Genomic DNA, 23,269 nt, shown 5'->3' on the forward strand with positions numbered 1-23,269 from the left:
CCCTTATCTGCCTATCACTGAGCGATTGGTGGGAGGGGGCAAACTCCCGGAGCATGCCCGCCACTGGCATGCACCTCAGGAGTGCGCGCCATGTGCGTGCTCCCACCCCTCCAGTTTGGGGCCAAATCGGAGCACAGGGATGCTCCCGCAGCCAGTGCGATGACATCACTTCCAGAAGTGACGTCATCACACACTTGGCATGGTGACATCACTTCCAGAAGTGATGTCATCATGCTGCTGCTGGAGCGCACATGGGCCAGGCCCCTCTCCTCCCGCTGAGAGGATAGAGGGACCTGGCAACCCTACATGTGGCTCTCATCTTCCCTTTTTACTTGGAGAAAAGATAGTTTTCTTTGGTTTAAAGGGGGGATGGGATTGGCAACCTTGAGGTGGGGCCTGGCGATATCCCAGAATTTCATTTTATCTCCAGATCAGTTTCCCCAGAGAACATGGCTGGTTTGGAGGGTGAATTCAATCACATTGCACCCCTCTGAGACCCCTTCCCTCCAAAAGCCCTGCCCTCTCCAGACTCCACCCCCCCAAAAAAACTCCAGGAATTTCCTCACCCAGACTTGGCAACCGTAGGGGTGGCTGTGGGTGAAGCATCCTCCCAGGGCAGTCCTCCATAGCAGCCACACGAAAGGGGCAAGGCCAAGACCTAAACCCCGCATTCTCCCCACCCTTTCAGCCCTTTAAAGGATATTTTTCATTTCTTTGCCGATCTGCACTTCAACAGCGTAGCTGCAGGGGTGGGGCAGAAGAGCCCTTTTCTCGGGGGATTATTATTTGTGCAGGTACACGAGGGATGAATGGGAGAGGGGCAGGGAGTGACGGTGCAGTGCAATGTGGTGTGTGGACACGGCTGCTGACTGTCACAGCTGCTGTCTAGCTGGGGTGCATTTTCGTGCCTCTGTCTGAAAATAGCCAGGGTCTCACATAACTGAGTGTTCCTGCAATCTGGGGGGGGGGAAAGGCTCCCATACACAGAAAAATAGCAAACCATTAAAAAGGCCAGACTAGATTCTTCATTCCCAATATCTAGGTGTCTTTTTTTTCTGTTAAGGGATGGGGTTTTTTTTCAATATTCCATGATGCAAGATCTCACTTGTAGTTTGAAGGGGTATTCAGGCACAGACTTAGCCAATGAGCAACAGGGCCAGCTGCTCCATGTCCCATGCTTGGGTTGGTCTACCTCCCTTGGCCTGCCCACCCACTCCAAACATAGAGGAACAACAAGAAGGGCAGCCTCCTGTGGTCGTTTGCACGTGCCCCATGGGGCTTGGGCAGCTGGCTTCCAGTGGCCGTGGTGGTTCCCGCGCACTTCACACAGAATGGGATCCACCCTTGCTTGACCCTGGAAGGGGGCTGGTGGGGAGTGGCGGTAATTCTGGTGCCCCATAGGGACTTTTGCCCAGGGCCCCAGAGTCACTAAGGGTTGAAATAGATGTGGTGGAGTCCCCATGTCCACCACAGGGACATAGCTGCCATTTTAAACCTAGGGTTTTCTTGTTTTAAAAATGTTACCAAGCCCCGCCCTGCAAGCCTACTTGATGGTGACCCATATGGGTGGTCTTCCCTTGGCTCATTTGGCTGCTCAGTTGGTTCAGTTGAAACTGCACAGGAGGGGAGACAGGGACCCTAGGGGCAGCAGAGGGGAGAGGTGGTGCTTGCCAAGCAATGGAGACACCACTGTCTGTGTCCCTGGATGCTGACTCATCACCCCACAAGCACTGGCCCTCCATTCCACTGTCCCCAGAGTTCCCCCATCCTCCATTTCCAAGCCTCCTGCGCAGGGGAAAGACCACCTAAGAGCCAAGCTACAAGTGACTTTTTTCACGCGTAGAACACTTGATCGTTTTCACACGTTTTCCTGGGAACTGAAGCCCCAGTGTCCTTCCCCTCTCTGTTAGAATCGCTGCCTGAAGAGCCAGAGAAAGCTGGCGGCAGCAGCAGCTTTTGCAAATCCAGAGCAGCTCCTCGGGAGCAAGATGCCCAGGGAGAAAGCTGCAGCTGCCCACCCCCAAAGATTGTTGAGAGCAGGCTTGTGACTGGAGGAACGATTTGCAAAAGCTGCTGCTGCAGCCGGCTTTCTCTGGCTCTTCAGGCAGCGATTCTAACAGAGAGGGGAAGGACACTGGGACTTCAGTTCCCAGGAAAACTTGCGAAAACGATCAAGTGCTGTCCACGTGAAAAAAGTCACTTGTAGCTTGACTCTAAGTCTCCACCCAAGAGGGACACCATCAGGTAGGCTTGTAGGACTGGAACTCACAACTTTTTAAAGAAAATCTCAGGCTTAAAAGAGTGGCAGCAGACTTGAGGATGCCCTCACATCTCGTTCAGCTCTAAGCCTTCAACAGAAGTGAGGACAAGTCCCGAGTCCCTACAGGAAATATCAAGTGCTGCTTCAGCAGCTTTGTGTTCAGGTGGTCAGGCAGGAGGGAGGCAAAGGACAATTACCAGTTGATCAGACCGACAGTGAGATAATGCCAAAGTCATGTGCCTCTTAGGATGAGACAGAACCCCACTGGCTCCTAGTGTCCACTGACCCCTGGTGAACTGACAGTTGCAGTTTAGACTTACCAGGTTGCTTGCCTCCGACTCCCTCTATCTCTGCCCCTATTCACAGGGGGAGGCACCATGGATGTGGTAATGTCACTTCCGGTCACCAGTGCTCTGGGAATGTCCTCAATCTCTATGGTCTTTACCATAGAGACTGGGGAAATTCCTAGAGTATCATACAATGCTGCCCATACCTTACCCTCCAATGGTCCTGGAATGACAACTCTAGCTGTACTTTCCTCTACCTATCAACCCTGAAGTGCAAAAGAGAGAAGGCCAGTGCCTCCCTCCACTGGAAAGTGACCGTGGTGGCGCAAATAACCAGACTCCTACATGCACGACACAGCCCCAAATCATTCAGGATGGGAAGGACTCTCTCTTTCAGGGCTGATCTTCTCATTTCAGGTCCTCAAGTATAAAATATCCATGTGATGTAGCACTTGCAGCATATATCTAATGCTATGCCACAATGAAACCTGATGGTGTAACACGACAAAAGTTTGTGTGAATGCAATGATCAGCTTCAACGTGAAAGTCAATGCTTCAGTGGGCACACAGAGAAGTGCTCCTGTTCTTTGTAAGGGAAACTACCTCACTGACGTTGGACTGCCGCCCCCCAATCTATACCACTCCTGTGGGGCAGAAAGCACACTCAGACCAGTAGAGGCTGCATTTTCGGTTGGGAAGCAGAGATCAGTCATTGCAAGGAGAGGGTGCAAGCCATTCCTCCTCCGGTGACTTGTTCTTGTGTTTGCGTTTGAGTCCCACCAATTTTTGTGCCTTGTTACAGACATACTAACTCAGTTGGTCCAGACACTCTCACACACTTCCTGACTCAGAGCATACCACTACCACTGCCATTTCATTGGTAGATTATTTTCCTTGGCTTGGTTCATGTCCAAAGTGCACTGGAGGGCTGGTCTGATCGTTTTATTTACTACAGCTTGAGACATATGACATTCCTCACCACCACCACCGAGCTGATTGTGGGACATGCACAATGAACCACCTTTTCCTGATACTACCTGGTTTGGGGAATGCAGGCAATGGTTCTATAGGCTATAGGCAATGAGATTTGGAGGATGCTAGTTTCAGGCCTCAGCAGCACACAACACTGGTCCATTTGTAAATAAATGAGGACTCCAGTACAAATCATGTGGGAGATCCCTGACTGGGAATAATCAGAGAGGCTCCTTGGTGCAAGTTCGCCAAGTTTAGGGAGATGAAATGTTAGCTGGGAAGTGCAGTTTAAAAAGACAGAGCTGGCAGATATCACTTCTCAGAGGATTTGTTAATTTCATCTTCATTTCCCCAAAGGCTCTGTCAGTTTCACCTCTCCAGTCTAAAACTGTATGGGATGGCGACCAGAGGGCAGTGAGGAATGGAAATGGGATGGAGCTGCCTTCCAGAGCTGGGCTTGGACCTGAAGAGGTTATAACAGGCTGAAGTTTCCCTTCTGGCATTTCATAACCCTTCACACAGCTCCAGTATATAGCAAAGCCTTTGCCCTGCCGCCAGCTCTATCTTTTTAAACTACCCTTCCCAGCTACCATTGCATCTCCCGACATGTGTTCTTCATGTGTCAGATGTCTCATGCAGACAGACTCTCAGGGAAACTAAGAAAAAGGTGAGGAGGAAAAGTGTTTCCTCCTCCCACACAGCGCCAATACAAATCACTTTCCCCCTCTGGTTCAAAAACGAATTGGTCATTCTAGTAATGGATCTCCCATGAAATATATAGATGAATCCTTATTTACAAACTGATCCATGGGAATTGGCTGGCATTGAAGCATTAAAGCGACATCAGTTTTCCCAAGATTGCTCTTTCACAGTCAGGGGCAAAACCCCTTTAAATATTTCTTTCTCTGAACAAAATCCTAAACCAAAGCTGAATCCACCCAAGCAGGGAGGATGCAGAAGAAATCGCAGCCGCTAATAATCAGCAGGCTTCAAAGGCTGTTAAGCCAGTGTTTTCGGCTATCAAACTACACAAAGGCTTTGAGAGAAGGTTCTTTTGCATATGGTCTTCCAAACAGCATGCTTGCAACTTTAGTATTTTTCTCTGGTACAGCCCAAAGAGATTCTAAAAGTAGCTGCTGAACGAGGTTTGCAAATTTGGTGGAGAACATGACTTTGGTGTGGCAAAAACCATCAGAAAATTTAGATCAAATAATTTAGATCAGTTTCCCATTGAAGAGAAAGCGAATCAGCTGCTTATGATGTGATTGACAAGTCGGTTCTGTTTCTAGCTGAGAATATTAGTTTCAGTTTTTTGTTTTGTTTTTTTAAAAAGAACTAGCATTAATATTGAGATAGCAGATGGCCCCTTTTTCATCTAGTATACATTATGAAGAAAGAACCTATTTGACTACATTTGCATATTTATGTTCCGGATTTTGCACGTGCAAGCAGCTGTTGCAAATTCCACAGTGGCTTTGACATGCTGTGGATCTTTCATATGGTTTTGTTTGGGGAAGGGAGGGGGTGATAATTTGGTGGGGGGAGCTTGTCTCCAATCATACTTAAAGCGGCATTAATAAACAGAGGGTAGAAAATGAGATGGGGGAGGGAATAATACCAAGCGCTCCATTCATCTAATATAAATGGATGTAAGTAGCATTACTTGCCAGGTCAAGATGGGCATGAACCAGGAAAATGGCGGTTTGTGGTAGTTCATGGTTTGTTGTGTTTCATGAACCATGAATTTTCATGAACTTGCCCCAGTTCGTGAACCGGTTCATTTGGCTTGTGAAAATTTCACTTCCAGGTCAGCAGAAGGTCTGCAGAGAGCCCATCCCCTCTGTTGCCTAGGAAACTGATTGATGGACACCAGGCTGTCTGCAGTGATGAACCGAAATATGAACCAAACAAACCAGGCTAAAATTCGTCACGGTTCGTGATAAATAAGCTCCCATGAACCGCCAGTTCGCGAACCGGCCTGGTTCATGATGAACTTTGGTTCGTAATTCAGTTCATGCCCATCTCTAGTCAAAAGTCACTGCAGGAGAAAAGTTCTTGAACTTTTGTGAGAACAATACTTCAATAATTGGCTTGCACTGGATTTTGCTAGTGATGGTAGATTTTTTCTACGAGTGTTAACCTAATCTCTTGTTTGCAATGCTAATGAAGCATTTATTTTTAGGCAACCTTTTGATGCCTGGTATCCAAAGCAGGGGAGAGATAGGGCGCATTCATAAAACCATACATGTGCATCTATGAAGGCAACTATAACTGCATGTGCGAAACAGCACTCCTCAAATTCTTCAGACAAACACCACTTCCAACGCATTACGTATAAGGTTACATATTTCACTGAGAGTCACCTGAGCAGAGTTCTTTCTGGCCCAGGCTATAACAGTACAGATAGGTCAGTTTCCATCAGCAATGCCTTGTGGAGGATAGAAGAGTTAAATTTCCTGCAGCTTTCCCGTCTGGTCCCAATCTGAAGGAGGGTCCTAGCAAAACAGTAATTTTTCTATACAAGACTGACAAAAATTCAGGATCTCTGCTTCCTCTAGTCTGTGTTCCACCTACAAACGAGGCAAAGGAGCTGGCCAGAAGGGCCGGGAGAAAGATTCAGGAGCGAGGCTATTGAAACAGCAAAGGGAGCTATGCAGAGAGGTTGTCACTAGGGCTACAGCGAGCAGGTCCAAAAGAGAGATTAAGCCAGCCATGGCCAACCAGCAGCTGAAAGGTTTCACAGGGCTTCCATCTCTTGAAATGCTAGATGGGTCAGTCTGGCTTGTTCGTAAGTACACACCCTTTCGTTAGAACTGACCTCTGACTTCTATTACAGGATTTTCTCAGGTTCATTGGCATCTTTGCTCCTTGTGGGTGACTCAGGGTGGGGGGAAGCTGTACTGAGGGGACAGCCAAAGCGATGGAAGTGTGATTCTGGTTGTATCTTTGGCTCCAATGATTCAGCAACATCAGTTAGTACAATTTCTCTTTTTTTTTTTGAAAGTTTTTTTATTTTTCAATATCTAACATACAAAACTACAATAACAGTAACTACAAAAGACTACAATAGCACAAGGGAAGGGAAAGAAGGGAGAAAAAAGAGAAGGGAAAGGAGGGGTGGAAAAAAGGGGAAGGTAACCTACAAACACTAAACACTACACTTCAATGCTTTCCCTTCATACTGCCATAATAAAAAAAATAGCTTTATAAAGTAGTGATGGAGTGGTTGATCATACAAAATACAAATTACAATTCAAATTAAATCTTTTTCCTTCCCCTGGGCCTCGGGCGCAATTCTCTCTGAGCAGCTACAGCCGCAGCGCTCGTTGCCTCCCCCCTCCCTTCAGGCTTCGGATCCTCTTCTTTTTGCTTGGTGTCTGGCCCAAATTCTGGATTTTTATCCACAAAATCCCTTAGCTGATCTTCCGAATTAATCTTGTAAGCTTGATCTTTATAACTAAACCCGATTCCTTCCGGGAGTAGCCATTTGTACTTTATGTCCCGTTCCCTCAAAAGAGCTGCCAACTTCTTGTACTTAAATCTTCTCTTCCGAACTAAAAATGGAACGTCCTTCAATATCTTGACTTTATTTCCCAGAAAGTCTAACTCCGCATTGTATGAATTATATAGGATACTGTCCCGGACCCTCCTAGATGAAAACTCAATAACAATCTCACGAGGCAACTGCCGCTTCATTGCATATTTTGAGGATGCCCGACGGACTCCCAAAATGGCGCTTTTCACTTCTTCTTTAGTTGCCCTCGCAGGTGTCGCTAAAAGTTCCGAGGCGAGATCCCACAAATCCTCATTTTCCTCCTCTTTAACATTCTGGAGACGCAAAATGGTCTGTGTTCGCTCCACTTGCAGTCCGATCAGCTGGTTTTCCACCAGCTTCAGTTCCCTGTTCATTGCTCTCATAAGTGACGCACTTTCCCGGGCAGACTTCTCTGCCCCCCCGCTACTTCTTTAATGGCTTTCACATCGCTCTCAACTAAGCCCACCCTTTGATCTGTTTCATTCAGCTTGTCAACAAAGGGTTTTATGGCTTCCACGACCGATCTTTTGACCAGTTCCTCGAGCGTCTCGCCCCTCTGCAAGGCAGCCGTAACTGACTTGCCAAGAGCAGGACTCTGCTTTTTCACTGCCATTTTAGGGGGGGGGACCGCCAATCTTCCGAGACTCTGCGAGGGGGGGGAAATCCGAGTCTTCTCACCTTCAGACCCCACCACTCCTCACTTGCGCTTGTAGTAACAGAAGGGATTCGCTTACTTGCAGGCTTTCGCCTAATCCTGTTCCTTGCCGTTTTCCATGGCCCGGCAGCACACTGGGTGCCACGCTAGTCTGCCGGCCTCCATAGGGACAAACGGGCAATTTACCCCCTGCCTCGATCTGTCAGAGGGCTCTTCCCGCCGCGCCCCGGACTCAGACTCCCTCCCTGAGAGTCTGGGGGCTAACCTTTGCAGATCAGCCGCCTGGCCAGGCGGCTCAGCCGCTTCTTCTCGGACCTGCCGAGAGGAGCGTCCGACATGGCTGCGAAAACGAAACCGAATCAGTTAGTGCAATTTCTCTAACTGGTTTTTCGGAGTCCTCTTCAGGAGTTTTTGACTCCCCTGAGCAATGAATGAATGAATGAACGAATGAATGAATGAATTTATTTGCAGTCAGAGACCATAACAATGGCAATACATCCTTAGCAATCAATACAATAGTTAAATCCAGCGTAAAAATGTAAAGGACATAGAAAAATACATTTCACATTTAAAATCTTACCTTAAAATGTATATAGTTCTCTGGGAACTGCAGGAATTCTAATACTTAAAACACTGACATTAAAATAGTTAAAATCGTAAAAAGAGCAGGAGAGACTATGTATGGCTATTCTTTTTATTATGGACTTTAACCAAATAGAGACAGAATTTGGCTATTTGCCTGGAGATCATTGGATTTTCATCAATTAGGAGTTTCTCCAGGCAGGCCTTATTTGCCTCTGCAATTGGTCTAAGAGTGGGGAAATAAACTTGTCCCTATAGACTTGATGGAAAGGACAGCGAAAGAACATATGAATAAGTGATTCCACTTCATATAAGGGACCAGAGCTCACAGATAAGTCCTCGTTTTGAGATGCAACAGTTTTGGAGACTTCTCTTCATCGGAGGATTGGCCTTCTGATCCAAGCTCTGAGAGGTCACTGAATACCTTTGAATTTACCTCAGACTTGGTTTTAGATGAGATTCAGTGGCCATTTAAGGCTGTGCTAAACCGTCTTGTGCGATGTTCTCAGCCTTATGAAACCTTTTTCTGCTTTCCTAAAACAAAAAAAGTCTTTGGATGTTTAGCCCTATCTGGAACTCCCAATTTTGCCTGAAAAAAATTCACAGAGACAATTCTTCTTCCAGATGGATTGGTGTTAGTGAAGGTCAAAGGAGAAGCCTATTTGTTGTGCTCAGCCAAAACTCCTAAACAACCTGATATATCTGTAGATTTATTTGAGCTGCTGGTGCTTTAGAACTAGGGGAAGAGAAGCACCGTCTGCAGAAGTATCCAGCTTAGGGTAACAGTTCACACAACAGTTTTCTCAGGTTAGGATGCTTACAGAAGTGTCACAAAAGTGACACTTTCTGAAATCCACTGTTATTCCTGTGAGGAATATGGTTTCTGTAAGAACAGCCTTGCCAAGTCTGAACAAGTCTACCAACCACAGCATTTTGTTTCCAGTATCAGCCACCTCGAAAATTCTGGGCATTCGTGTCGAATCTGAAACTGATGATTTCCTCCTGTTTAAGCCCCTAATCAAATATTCAAAGATACACTGCCTCAGAACATGGAGGTTACCACTGGGCTATTATGGTTAGTGGCAACTACTTCTTTTTGTGGCAACGAATTCCATAATTGAATAATTAGATGTTGTTTGACCGTAACAGTATACTGCCATGAAGCTCCACTTGCAAAAACAGAGTTATGAAAGAGTATTAAAAATATTTGGGGCTCTCAGTTTAGAAACAAGTTGGCTAATGGAGAACATGACAGAGGTTCATAAAATATATATATTGTTTAGAATGGGTGCACAACTCTGCTGAACCTATGGGCACGTTTGGAATTTTGAAAACAAGAAGAGAGTGCCACCTCAAAATGGCTGACATAGAGTTTTGGACAAGTCACAAAACGTGAGGAGGTTACAAACCAAGCTTCTTCCTATGATGGAGGGAAATGTTTTGGAATGGATGTGCCCAGCCTATCTCTTTTGAAGCACCTTGTGCTCTTATGAGGTAGCAAAAAGGCAGGGTTGGCTTTTTGCTTTGGAAAGAAGGAAGAGGGTTCCAGGAAGTCCTTTGACAAGTACCACATTGGGGATCACTTGTGTAGATGCCGTGGTGAGAAAACTTTTTTCTCTTACACACAGTTGTAGAACTTCAGGTCTCCCAATAAAATGGACCAAAGGAAGTGCTTCTTTGCACAAAGCAGGGTTCTTTTATGGATTTTACTGCCCTACGTTGCAATGATGGCCACAAGTTGAAATAGCTTTAAAAGCAGATAGACATATTTGCACCAGAGTGGTTAATCAACGAGTGTTAGCCTTGACACCAAATTGTACCTCTGTCCACGTGTATCTGTATACCAGTTGCTGAGGAACAACTGGAGGAGAGTTTGGCCTCCATATCCTCCTGTTGGCCTTCTGAGGGTTTTTATTTGGTCTCTGTAATAAATCAAATGCCAGCCTAGGGAGAGATCTTTTCTCCAAAACACCAGGCCCCTTCTGATATTTTTACATCCCCTGTCTCCACATTATTCCTGATTTCGTCTCTTTCCTCTTCATTTATGTGTGTCTCTGCTGCACCAGGAGTGAATTTTTAAGGCTGTTTTGTCTGTAAATTGCCGCTCCATGCTCCGATCGCGGTGGCTAAAAAAAGAAATGGCCATGTTTTACCTTCTTAAGGTGAAGATTTAAACTGTCACTCATGTAACTATGGAAACCGGAGTCAGTTTCATCGTTCTCTGTAACACAGAGGGTTTTTTAAAAAGTAGGTTTTGGCTAGGTAGATAATGGCTGCCCCCACAGCTACTTTCCACGGTGGCAACTTGTCAATGAAGCACAAATCTACTGTGGCCAGGCCTGTCACAGCTAACTCCTGCTGTCCTTCACAATTCCCTAAAAAAGTCAGGCAGATAGAGAACAAAGATTAGCACATCTGAGGCCTGTGGAGGAGGTGGAATAATCCCCAAGAGGAACCATTTTAGCATGAACCAGGAAGGAAAAGCTTAACATGCTTCAGTACTCTTGGGTGTAAGAGGACTTGTTCCTCCTATACAACTGCGCTAGAGATGATTTACAATGCAACTCTAAAAGAGTTACCCCGTTCTAAGCTCATTGGTATAAATGGATGTAGAAGGGTATAACTATGCTTAGGAGTGCACTGCCAGAATGATAGGATCCCAGTTCAGTCTACCACACTGAGGCATGTTCTTCAATTGTCAGCATTATCCAAACCAGGGCCCTAGCCATGGGTGACTGGCAAGGACCATAAAGCCTGATGGGATGGTTGTCTTGGCATCTCTGGAGGTGCATCCCACGGGTGTGGCTACCTCAAGCTTTGGTTTTCTGCTGTTCTGACTTCCTGCCTGACTGAAGCAGTGGAAGCTTGGTAGTAGAAAGTGCCGTCAAGTCATAGCTGCCTTATGGCGACCTCTGCTGAGGTTTTCAAGGCAAGAGACTAATGGAGGTGGTTTGCCATTGCCTGCCTCTGCAACCCTGGTCTTCCTTAGAGGTCTCCCAACCAAGGCCAACCCTTCTTAGCTCCCAAGATCTGACGAGATCGGGCTTGCCTGGACTATCCAAGTCAAGGCAGCAGCCTGGTAATGCATGTGAAATCCTGCTACAGTGGCTCTTCCCCACCACTAGGAGTGCTGTGGGACCAGGCCTGGCTCCCTCAGAGAAGCAGCAGCTAGGCTTGGTGGACTGGTTTTGGAAGATCCCAACAACACAAGCCCATGGCCCATCTAGGTGTCGATAAGCAAGAGAGGCTATCAAGTTGGGCCACAGGAGGGAGACCATGTACCAGTATCCCCTCCTCTCTGAATCCTAGAGAAACATCCCCAACAGATGCAGAGAAGAGATAAACAAATGTTCCCTGTTTAGTTTTTTTAAAGTATTTGTTTACATTTTTGTCAACAGTTTTGGTTCTGTTTTCCGATGTTAGTTTTGCAGATTTGTTTGTATGGTGTACACATATTTTCATGCTTTTGATAAAATATTTCTACGTACAAATAAATCATACATATTAGATCAATGCACGGATAGCACTGACAAATGTGTACTTTTTTCAGGAAGCACAGTGCGAGGAAACACAATAGTGTGAAAATCACAAGCTTGATGCACACATGTGTGAAGTAAAATCAGTTTGGGGGTGGGGTGGGTCAAAACTGCAGGGTCAGAAAACTTGAAATCATCCTTAAATTGCCGAGAGTTTCTATGTCACACCATAACCTGGAACAGAACAGGAAGCGCATACCAAAATGGGCCAGTCCGGAAATGCCTGCAAGCCAAATAATGGGTTACATAAAAACCAGCCCATACGGCTCAAGCGAGCAAATGGTGATATTTGCTTCAGGAGAAGGCTAGCCTCTCCACACGTTTCAATATTTGGCAGAGCAAAAACATAAATCCACTTGTTCTTTGTGAAGCGGGGCTGGCTAAGATGTTGAGCCATCATTTGGATTGTCAAGTGTATAGAGCTCTCATCTTTTGTCGGTTCCAAGAAGTGCCTGCAGGTGTAAAGACTAGACATGGGCATGAGCGGGGGGGGGGACCTGAACACTCTGTCGTTTGGTGCCATCCACAAACAACGAACATGGATGAACATTAAGTGTTCCCGGACATGTTCGTTGTTTGTTGTTCGTGAGGGCCAGAACCCCCAACCCCCCCCACTTAGCCCCCCTCCTCTCAAACCCACTTACCTGGCCCTTTAAAGATCCCTTTAAACTATCAGCTGGCACACGGCAGGGGGGATTCCCCCCTGCCACCTGCCAGCTGATAGTTTAAAGGGCCCTTTCCTGCCACATGCAAGGGGCAGGGCCCTTTAAACACCCCACAAACTGACCTTCCCAATATCCAATATCCACCAAATTTGCAGGGGACGTAGTCCTCACTGTCCTCTGAAGACCCCCGCAAGTTTCAGAGAGATTGCACCCTGGGAAAGGCAAGAGCCATGGGTCTCCCTGTTGGCTGTCATTTTCTCTTCACAGTGGCTGTCATTTTCTCTTCACAGTGACTCTTCACTCTCTGCTGGAAGTACTTTGAAGGGCTAAAGCCAGAAGGAAAGCCAGAACGAGTTCAGACAGAGTTAAGTCCCTCCTTGCCTCCGGTTGCCAAGGGGATTGATTGTAGCAGGTGCCAGACTGTCTGGCTTGCCAAACGAATGAGGCTTTTAATGACCACCTGTTCGTTTAGGATGGGGCCTCACGAACAGCTTGTTCAAGAACAGCAGATTAGGCTGTTCGTGGGTTTTTGCTGTTCGTAATGCTGTTCATGCCCATGTTTACTAAAGACCAGTAGCACCTTAAAGATCAGCAAGATTTTCAGGGTATAAGCCCTTTGTCAGATACCTTAACCTTTAAGGTGCTACTGAACTTGACTCTTACTTCAGTATGAAGATTAGCTAACATTTTGCACCTAAGTTTCTAAGCCTACTTCCAGAACTAAGTTAATGTGGCATTAGGGCAAGTCTACTAACTACCAATTCCCTAAATATAAGGCAGTGTTCTAAGTTATAAATTATCTCTCTATACCCAGAATGAAGAGCACCAAGGAGGATGGCAGAAATGGCTGGCACCAGCTGTCCTCCAGATGATGATAGCCTGGCAACCAGCAGGAGACTGGGGGTGGGGATATGGGGGGGCAGACATTGGTGACAGCGTAGTATCACATCTGGGAAAACCTGAAAGTGATGTCATGCCTCTCTAGGAATTGCTAGAAACTCTATGGTAAAACTATAACATTCCCGACAATTCCTAGAGAGAACTAACATGACTTCCAGGTCTTCTGTGGAAATGATGTCAAACCATTGGCTTGACAACCATTTTTCCCTCATCACTGCTTTGGGAAACAGGAGCTGGGGGGGGGGGAAATCCCCTGCCCCTGGCTGGGCAATGGCAGCCCAAAATGATAATGCAACAAAGGACCCTGTTAGATCTTGGGGCCTACCAGAAGGCCAAATGATTCCCAGTATATGAAAACATCTCTGGTACTGAGGTTACAATTGGACAGGTGGGAGACAGGGAGTTCTGAACCCTTCCTGCTGCTTTCATTCACTTCTCAAAAACTGACACCAGCGGTACAAAATTATGAATAGTTTAAATCTTCCCCTTACCCTATTCGGAAGTCCTAGAATTTTTCCTGAGGTGAACTAGCCTTTGAACTTCCTGGGGAACTTCTTGGTGGGCTGCTGTCCTAGGCGGCTGTTAGCAGCCTGGAATAAGCTGAGTTGAGACCCAGCTGCACCTCTAGGACTTTTCTGCCTCCCTCCTCCCTCCTAGGACTGCTCGACTTGGATCTGGCCATGGCAATGGATGTAGGCGTGTCCATTTCCACCATCTCCTGTGCAGCCGTTACCTGGATCTAAGCTAGGGGCTCAGACCTGGCTAGTGGGGGTGCTACTGGAGGTGGCAATGGAGGACAACCTATCTGCACTGTTAGCACTGCCTGGGTCTGAGCCAAGTGGTTCTTTCAGCACCTCCAGAACCACCAGGTTTTCTCACCTTAGCACGCTCCCTTTTAACATCCACGATTTCTTTTCTTGCAACGTTTCTCTTTCTTTAGTTCAGAAAGGTGAAAGCAAGTGACACACATTCATAAGAAAGTTATTACAACTTCATTTTTTTTTTAAACAAAAATGAAAAGGGATGCCAAGAATTGGGGCTTGGGAAAATGAGCAAGCAAACCTATTCTGCCCACACTTTAATTAGCTAATCTTATTATTTTAGAACTGCGATATAAACAGTTTGATTACAGTGATAGCCTGAATTAATCACCGAAGATAAATGAGCTGCTGAAGTTTGTTGCAAAACTTGGCGATAGAGCACAGATTATGAGACAGATGTATTCTCTGTCTGCCTGGAGAAAATGTAAAAAGTGTTATCAACCAACATTAGTGAAAGTTGGGCTGTTGAGGGGCCCTTAATAATCAGGATGTGGCTGCTTAGGAAAGTGGAAAGAACAGAACGAACTGCGGCTCCGTACTTTACGCACACTGCATGTTCTTTGCATACTGAAAGTGCCAGATTCAATCCCTGACGTAAGATCTCAGCAATCGAAAACTAGGAAACATCACTCAGTGTCTGATACCCTAGACAGCTAATGCCAGGCAGAGTAGATGATGCTGGTCTAGATGAGCCAATGATCTGACTTGGTGGAAGGCAGCTTCCTGTGTTGGTGTAAGAATTCCTAGGGAGATGGGCTGTGGCTTATCGGTAGAGCATCTGTTTTGCATGCAGAAGGTCCCAGGTTCGATCCCTGGCACCTCCAACTGAAAGAATCAGACCTTTAACTAAGATGCTGGAAAGCTGCCAGTCAGAGTAGACCTTTATAGACCAATGGTCTGACTCGGTATGAGTCATGTTCTTCAAAGGGCCATGGTTCAGTGGCATAATGTGCATCTGCTTGGCATGGAGAAGGTCCTAGGTTCAATCCCCAGCATCTCTGACTAAAAGGATCAGGTGGTAGGTGATGCAAAAGACCTCTGCCTGAGACCTTGGACAGCTGCCACCAGTCAGAATAGATGGTGCTAAACTACATGGACCCGACATCTAACTCAATAGAAGACACCTTCATATGTACATTGGAAACCAATCCAGAGTGGAACATCCAAGGCCAATGGAGCAACGTCTCCAAAACCTTCCTGTGACCACCTATTCACGCCCGTGATGTTACTGCAGAAGGACTTGCTGTTGGATTGTGCCCCAAATCAAAGTGCAGTCCATTTTCTTTGCAAGACAAAAAGAGACAGACACAGCCCCTTTACACCTCAGACCTAGGTGATTGCTCCTCTGAAATGGCTTTCTCATCTGCAACCAAATCTACTTGGACGTTGGCTGCTGCCCAGGAGGAGCCAGCAGAGTTAATCCTCCTTCCCCTCTCTTCCCCAACCCTCTTTCTAAAAAAGTCAGGAAGTCATGTTTGTCCTATAGGGCTTCCTAAACTTTCTCATCAGTGATTGGCCATCATCGGGGTTGCCTCAGCAACTGCTCTGATCAGCAGGGTTGCCAGGGCAACCGAAACCAGAACTCTCGCAAGTGGAAGGAACCTTGTGAGAGTTCCGGAAGCCCCATGGGAGATTTGTGGCTCACTGCACTGTGTGGAAGAGGGCTGGGGGGGGGGGTTGAGGAAGATTAACTGTTTCCACTCCTAATCAGGGTCAGGAATGGCAATAACTGGGGAGGAGTGAGGCAGAAAAGATGGTGGCGGAGGTGGCTGCAGAGATCAGAGCGGCCCGAACTGCCAAAATATAGGTACCTGGCAGTGGCACTTCATGGTTCCTACAAATATGATTCCCCATACAAATACTTTAGAAGTGTGCCAATTTTCTCCCTGGCTGCTGTGATTGTGCAAATCATGGCAGCTGCACCAACATCCTCAACATGGCGGCACCAGTTCTCACAGAGTGTCTCTGCCAGGATGTGGCTGTAAATTTCTGTGAAGCGGCCGTAAGCGTCTCTTCACTGCTTCACTCTTGTTTTTCATTTTTTCATAACATGAGTTTATTGATTTATTTATACTCCTCCTTTCTTACTGAGTCTCAAGGTGGATTAAATGGTGAAAAACGAAATATCTAATAAGCAATGCAATAGGATTAGGATTATAAAAATTAGGAATAGCAGAAAAAGGTTTCAGACGTAGGGCTGCCAGGTTTCCTGCGATATTTACTTCATTTATACCCCACCTTTCTCCCCAATGGAGAACCCAAAACAGTTTACATCATTCTCCTCTTCTGTGTTTGAGCCTCCCAACAACCCTGTGAGGTAGTTAGGTTGAGAGAGTGTGACTGGCCCAAGGTCACCCGTCAAGTTTCCATAGCAGAGTGGGGATTTGACCCTGGGTCTCCCAGATCCTAGACTAATCACTACACCATTCTGGCTCTCAGTAGCAGGAGATAACCCAGCAGCAGCCCTTGACTCCTGCCACCACTTGGAAGGGTGGCGTGAGTGGGGATGAAGTGAAAATTGCCTTTGTTCTGATGGCATAATGTCACATCTGGCACAAACATAGAAGTGACGTCATTTTATCAATACAGCACTCCAGAATTCCCTGGAAACTCTATGATAAGACCATAGAGTTTCCTGTGAATCCTAGAGCATCATGCCATAGGGCCTGCTTAGGGTTGCTGCTGCTGACAGGCAACCCTAAGCAGACACGATATGTCAAGTAGAGCAGAAAATGCAATTAGAAAGCAGAAAACAAAGTTGAAATTATTGTTTTGCATATGGCAGACATCCCATCATTCTTGAGTGCCGCCGCAAATGCAAGTCATTAGGCAGTAGAGTGTATATAAGAAGAGACCTCACGCTATTAGATAATATACTATAATTTAATGACTAGAGCCTGTCTTCTCTAATTTCATATCATGGCTGCTTCCCATGTATGGCTTCATACACAGCAACTTCCTTCTCAGCAGCCAACAGACCAGTGCAAGAAACCATCATCCTAGCTCATTAGCAACTCCAGTATTCCAATTGCGCAGCTGAACCACTGCCATTAAGTACAGCTAATTATATTTCAATGTAGCTAATCTGAAACATGCAGCGGGAAGAAACGATTGGTTGCTTCCACAGAACAACATATGGCCGAGAACCAGAACTCTTCCATGAAATGTCCCTAATTTCAGAATATCACTTTAGCAAGCTAAAGCAGCCATCATGCCGGCATAGGGCTGAATTGCACAAATGTTATTTTAATGCCCTACAGCACAGGCAGAATCAGATAGAGGGAGATGTCAGAATCTCAGATAGGAAAGCCAACACACCATTCAAGGCAATGCTAAAACCGGGGTCTGCTCTTGAGCAAATGAGGTTTTGAGCATATAGAAGACTGTTGCTTCTGAGTTTCTTTCTTGGATGCTGTAGAGCAGGGCTTTCTTTCTGGGAAAAGAGGTGGCGGAACTCAGTGGGTTGCCCTTGAAGAAAATGGTCACATGGCTGGTGGCCCCGCCCCCTGATCTCCAGACAGAGGGGAGTTTAGATTGTCCTCCGTGCCGCTCAGCGGCACGGAGGGCAATCTCAACTCCCCTCTGTCTGGAGATCAGGGGGCGGGGCCACCAGCCATGTGACCATTTTCAAGAGGTTCCGGAACTCTGTTCCACCGCATTCCTGCTGAAAAAAAGCCCTGCTGTAGAGCATATCTGAGAAAGGCACGTGAGCGTGATTTTATTTATTTGGGCTGCTTCAACATGGAGGCTTTGTTCCATTTTCAAGTCTAAATGGAGCAGGTTTGTTGTTGTTGTTGTTAGAGTCCTCACAACTTTGTTCCTTAAAGGGCAAGTGTAGTACTTACACTAATGTTCAAACCCACATTCTGCCATGGAGCTTGCTGTCTTGGGCCAATCTCTCCCTGTCTAACCTACCTCACAGGACTGACACTGTTGCACAGTGATGAAGCGAGAACTGCGTAAATTGTTTTGTCCTCATTGGGAAAAGGGTGGGATAAAAATGTACTAGAAAGGTACAAAAGGGTATAAAAATGTACTAGAAAGGTTTAGTTCAAAACCCTTTGAAGGTTTGAAAGCCAGTTTAGTGTAGTGGTTAAGAGGGGCAGGACTCTAATCTGGAGAGCTGGGTTTGATTCCCCACTCCTCCACTTGAAGCCAGCTGGGTGACCTTGGCTCAGTCACAGCTCTCTCAGAGCTCTCTCAGCCCCACCCACTTCATAGGGTGACTGGTGTGAGGATAATAATAACACACTTTGTAAACCTTCCTGAAGGGTGGTATATAAGTCGAATATTATTATTTGTCAACAGATCATTTTAAAAATAAAATCAATACCTACTATTAATGTAAATGTTTTGGAAAGGTATGGGTGGGCAGGCACTTTTCTAAAAGAAACATATCAGAGCTTTGTGCTGAGTGCTACATGGGTCTCCTGTGCATCACAGCTCCTCTTGCAGAGACTTAAACCTGGAACTCTGGTGATCATTCCCTTGAGCCTAATCCCTGCATCAACTTTAATAAAAAATTAAATAAGTTTCAACAGCTTGGAAGCGGAAAATGTGTGAAATGTTTCATTGTTTGGTGTTTTAAACATTATTAAATTGGTGTCACTGACAGGATGGTAAGAAATCAGTTCCACTTCACTGGTATTTCTCCTAACTGTCTAAACTTGGGAGATTTCAAAAGCAATATGTCACAGGCAAACTACCTAAAATGTCTGCACTTCAAACCCCAAGAAAAGTCTTGTGCAAAAAAGAAAGAAACTTATTTTGTCTAGTGGTTAGAGAAGCTTAAAAAGAAGTTGGTTTTGTAAAGGTGGCAAAATAACCAGATTCTCACGAAGAGCTAACAAACACGACAGAAATAACTTGGCATGACTTTGGCTGCACACCCAGCCACCGGATGGAAAAATCCTGCTTCTGTCCTTTACAAGCAAAAGTTATAACCTCGTTAAGGGACCTCGTTTCACCTTTTGCAAGGCCCAGATGGTGATTATGGATGAGCCAAAGTCCTGCTAGAAATATGATTGGCCCACAAGTATATTTAACATTCCTGTTTGCTTCTCAGACATAGGTAAATGCGTTTTTCAGCAGTTCCTTTATTTTTGTTTAACCGTGTGTTTATTTGCAGGGTGGGGGCGATGATGGTTTCATCTAGGACTTCTGACAGGGATGTCTTTTCTGCAAAATTGGCCTATGCTGACTGTGTGCTCTACAGTAGGAAAAATGTTCTAGGCAAAGTGGCTTCAGAGAAAAGCCTCTGTGATGTGGTTCATTCACTGAATGTTTGTCCAAATTTGTAACTTGCCATAATCTGAGTTTACATTTCAGTTTACATGGGGATGGGGAAGGAGAACAAGATTCTCAGCAAAGTTTCAAAGTCCCCATTTTAGACATAGCCAATATTAAATTTGAAAATAAAAATCATTGTATTTTATGAACTTTTGCTGTAGTTACTTTTTTAACTACAGCAATGTTACCAGTATAAATCAATTAAGCAAAGGGGTTTTTTTTAGCCCCTACACCTAAGGTTGCCAGGTCCCTCTATCCTCCCGGCGGGAGAGTTGGGACCTGACATTTACCTTCTGCCAGCTCTCAGTGTCTCCCCGCGTGCGTGCAAAGCACATGCGTGCTCTGGAGCTGGCATGATGATGTCACTCACGGAAGTGATGTCACCACACCAGGCACGTGGCAACGTCACTTCCATGTGTGACGTCATCATGCTGGAGGCAAGAGTACTCCTGTGCTCCACGTGGGGATTATCCAGCCCATTTGGGGCCCAAATTTGCTCCAAATGAAGTGCAGGAACACTCCCGCGGCCAGTGCAATGATGTCACTTACGGAAGTGATGTCACTGTGACAGGTGGGGGCATGCGCTCCTGAGGGGCCTGCCAGTGGCAGCCCCCTCCCACCAATCACCCAGCAATCAGCGGACGAAGAGGCAAATCCCCAGGAGTTTGCCCACCACCGGCAGGCACCTGGGAACCCTACCTATATCTTTTTCCAATTCCTAGGACCATTTTAAATTGTTTATATGATAATTATTCTGCATTTATAACCAACAGAAGGTTCAGAATCTTAGTGCTTCTGAGGATTGCAGTATGAAACATGATTAATTTAGTCATTTATCTGGAAAATGTATATGCCACCTTCTCAAGAGACATGCCCCAAATGGCTTGCAAAATAAAAACAATGCAGTCAAATCATAAAACACAGCAACACAAGAAATTGCCAATGTTAAAACAAGCTAGTGGCATCCAAAGTGCAGGAAACAAGATGGAGGATACTGTAATGCTCTAGCCCAGTGGACTGATCTAAACACTGGTGTGGAGGGTGTGGGATTAGGGTCATTGAACCCAAGATCGGGCCAAAATTAGAACTGAACTCCAGACTTCAGGAATCGGCAGCTTTGTAGGGTGGACTCTGTGGCATTTCATCCCCACTGAGCTCCATCTCCAGGCACCACCTTCAAAGCTCCAGGAATTTCCCAAACCAGAGCTGGCAACAATGGAACTAGAGAGCTCATGCGACCCCATGATTTGTATCCAAGAACAAGCTGGTTCTATATTAGAGAGCACAAAGAGGTCATTCACAGTCAGGGGCCAGCCGCCAGCATGGGGGAAGATCCAGAGAATGGCATTTGCCAGGACCCCAGCTGCAGTCAAGGGCCCGCTGCCTGGGGATCCCAGGTGCCTGCTGATGGTGGGCAATCTTCTGGCAGTTTGACTGCTTGCCTGCCAGTTGCTGGCGACAGGTGGGAGGTTGTGGGTCTCCCAGAGATCACCCGTCACTGTCAAGCACCCCAGGAACATGCGTGGCGCGAGCACTCCTAGTGAACGCGACATCACTTCTGGAAGTGCCAGTTGCAGGAATGTTCCTGCACTTTGAGGGCCAAGCTACACATGACGAATTACACTTGAATGGCAAGTGGATTGAGTGGAGGGCAAGTGAACAGGGAGAAATACACTTGCTGTTCAAGTGTCATTCGTCATGTGTAGCTTGGCCCATAGGCTGATTTTGGCTCCTGCACCCAGAGTGATGATGTCACTTCTGGAAGTGACACCATTATGCAAGCTCCAGGAACATATGTGCACATGCAAAACCAAGCACATGGAAGGAACGAGATCAGCACTAGGTCTCCCCGCTCCCACTGGGCGGGTAAAGGAACCTGGCAACCTACCACTGCCCCAACACCATCTTACTATTTTCACCTTGCACAGAAGATGAGAGGCAACGAAAAAGAAATCCTGGTCTGCCTCTTACCTTTTTCAAGGGCCAATCTGCACGTTACAAAGTCCTCATATTTGTTGGGGGGTGGGGTTTGACGTGAGAACTTCATATCAGACTATGATGGGAGTTTTGTGCCTTCTAAATGAATGGTGGCTTTTTTTTTGCTTATGGCGTCTAGGAGAAGCAGCTTTCTTTATGCACAAACCGCAATGCCATTGTCACATCCTCAAACGTCCCACGTAGCTCTGTTGCTAAATCACATTGCTTACATGGCTACATGAAATTTTCACAGAGTGGCTCCATGAGGCGGTTTGAGGATTCAAAAGCAGTGTAGGGGAGGGGGCAGACGCCACTTCTCCCTGCATGCCTCAGAGCTAAGCTACAAGTGACGCCTGACACAGGTTGGGCACTTGTCAGCTTCCCTCAAGTTTTGATGGGAAATGTAGGCATCCTGGTCTTGTAGCTGTAATGGAGAGCCAAGCTGTAAAACCAGAACGCCTACATTTCCCATCAAAACTTGAGGTAAGCTGACAAGTGTCCAACCTGTGTCAGGCGTCACTTGTAGCTTGCCTCAAGCCGAAAAGGGTCAGTATGCATCTAGGAGACACCCCCCCCCCCCAACACACTCAAGGACTTCCTAACACCTAAATTGGCCTCAAGACTCTAGGCGGCTACTACAATCCTAGGATGGGCATGGATCCAGCAACTCAGACTAGCCAAGCAACCAGCCTGAACCGTCCAAGAACCCGTCTTGACCATTGCCCAAGACTGTTTCCTTGCCTGAGACACCATGAGGTCGCACCAAGAGGCTTCAGATTTCTGAAGAAGTGCTCTTCCCAGAGCTCTGAGCCATGACACAGCTTCTTGAGAGGATCTACTCTTCCCTGAGGTAACAGGGTTTCAAAATTGTCAGAGTCTTTAGGCTTCCGGTGGAAGGAAGAGCCAAATCAGATAATAACGGTTGGATGTGAGGGCGATCTGGCTGCGACATCTGTCACCCCATTAATCGCCTGGGTTGAATCGGCTGATCTGGCTGGCTAGGCGGGTGTCCCCTTCCTTCCTCACTGCTCCATGTGTGTCCCTCCCAAAGCTGCACGCTCAGTGGAAGAGGACGACCATCCCAGATAGAAGGAGTGTTCCATTCTTCGGTCAAGGATAATAACGGACACTGCACTAGTATCAGTTTCCTAAGGATGCCATTTCCCACTGGACACATCCCTAGAAGTTCTTCAAGAACAAGTGTTAACTGAAGCTCATTAACTTTCTTTCTCAAAACGTTTCTGTCAATTATGACATTCAATACCATTTAACATTTAAGCAGGAATGCAAAAAACGGTGATCTTTCACACCCTCTAAAAGGAGAGCGGGGCTGTTTCATAGAAAGGTTGAGGTTATCCCATTAAAGAGTGGGCAAGAAAGATTTTCCCCCCCTCTTTTTAATAAGCAATTAGACTTGTCACAATTCCTCTCCACCCACAACAGTTTTGCAGTTTGTTTTTTTCAGCTCATGCATGAAAATTACATTAAGTGGCCTCTTTCTATGGAACAAACCTGGGAGGGGGGTGTTTAAATAAAGCACTTTTGCATTGGCAGATTGGAGAGTTGAGAATGGGGGGTGAGCAGATTGTGTAGTCAGGGAAATGGGAGTCCAGTGTTTTTTTCTGTAGACCCCGTGTCTGTTTGCAAAATGATTTCATACTCTCAAGTGGCCAACCAGCAAGTCTCTTATTCAGTAAAACTGTGCAATATTAGATAACCAGTATTTAGGCGTTTACAAGCACCCACAATAACAACAACAACAACATTCAATTTATATACCACCCTTCAGG

This window comes from Eublepharis macularius, chromosome 16, assembly GCF_028583425.1.
Source record: "Eublepharis macularius isolate TG4126 chromosome 16, MPM_Emac_v1.0, whole genome shotgun sequence".
Classification (NCBI taxonomy): domain Eukaryota; kingdom Metazoa; phylum Chordata; class Lepidosauria; order Squamata; family Eublepharidae; genus Eublepharis; species Eublepharis macularius.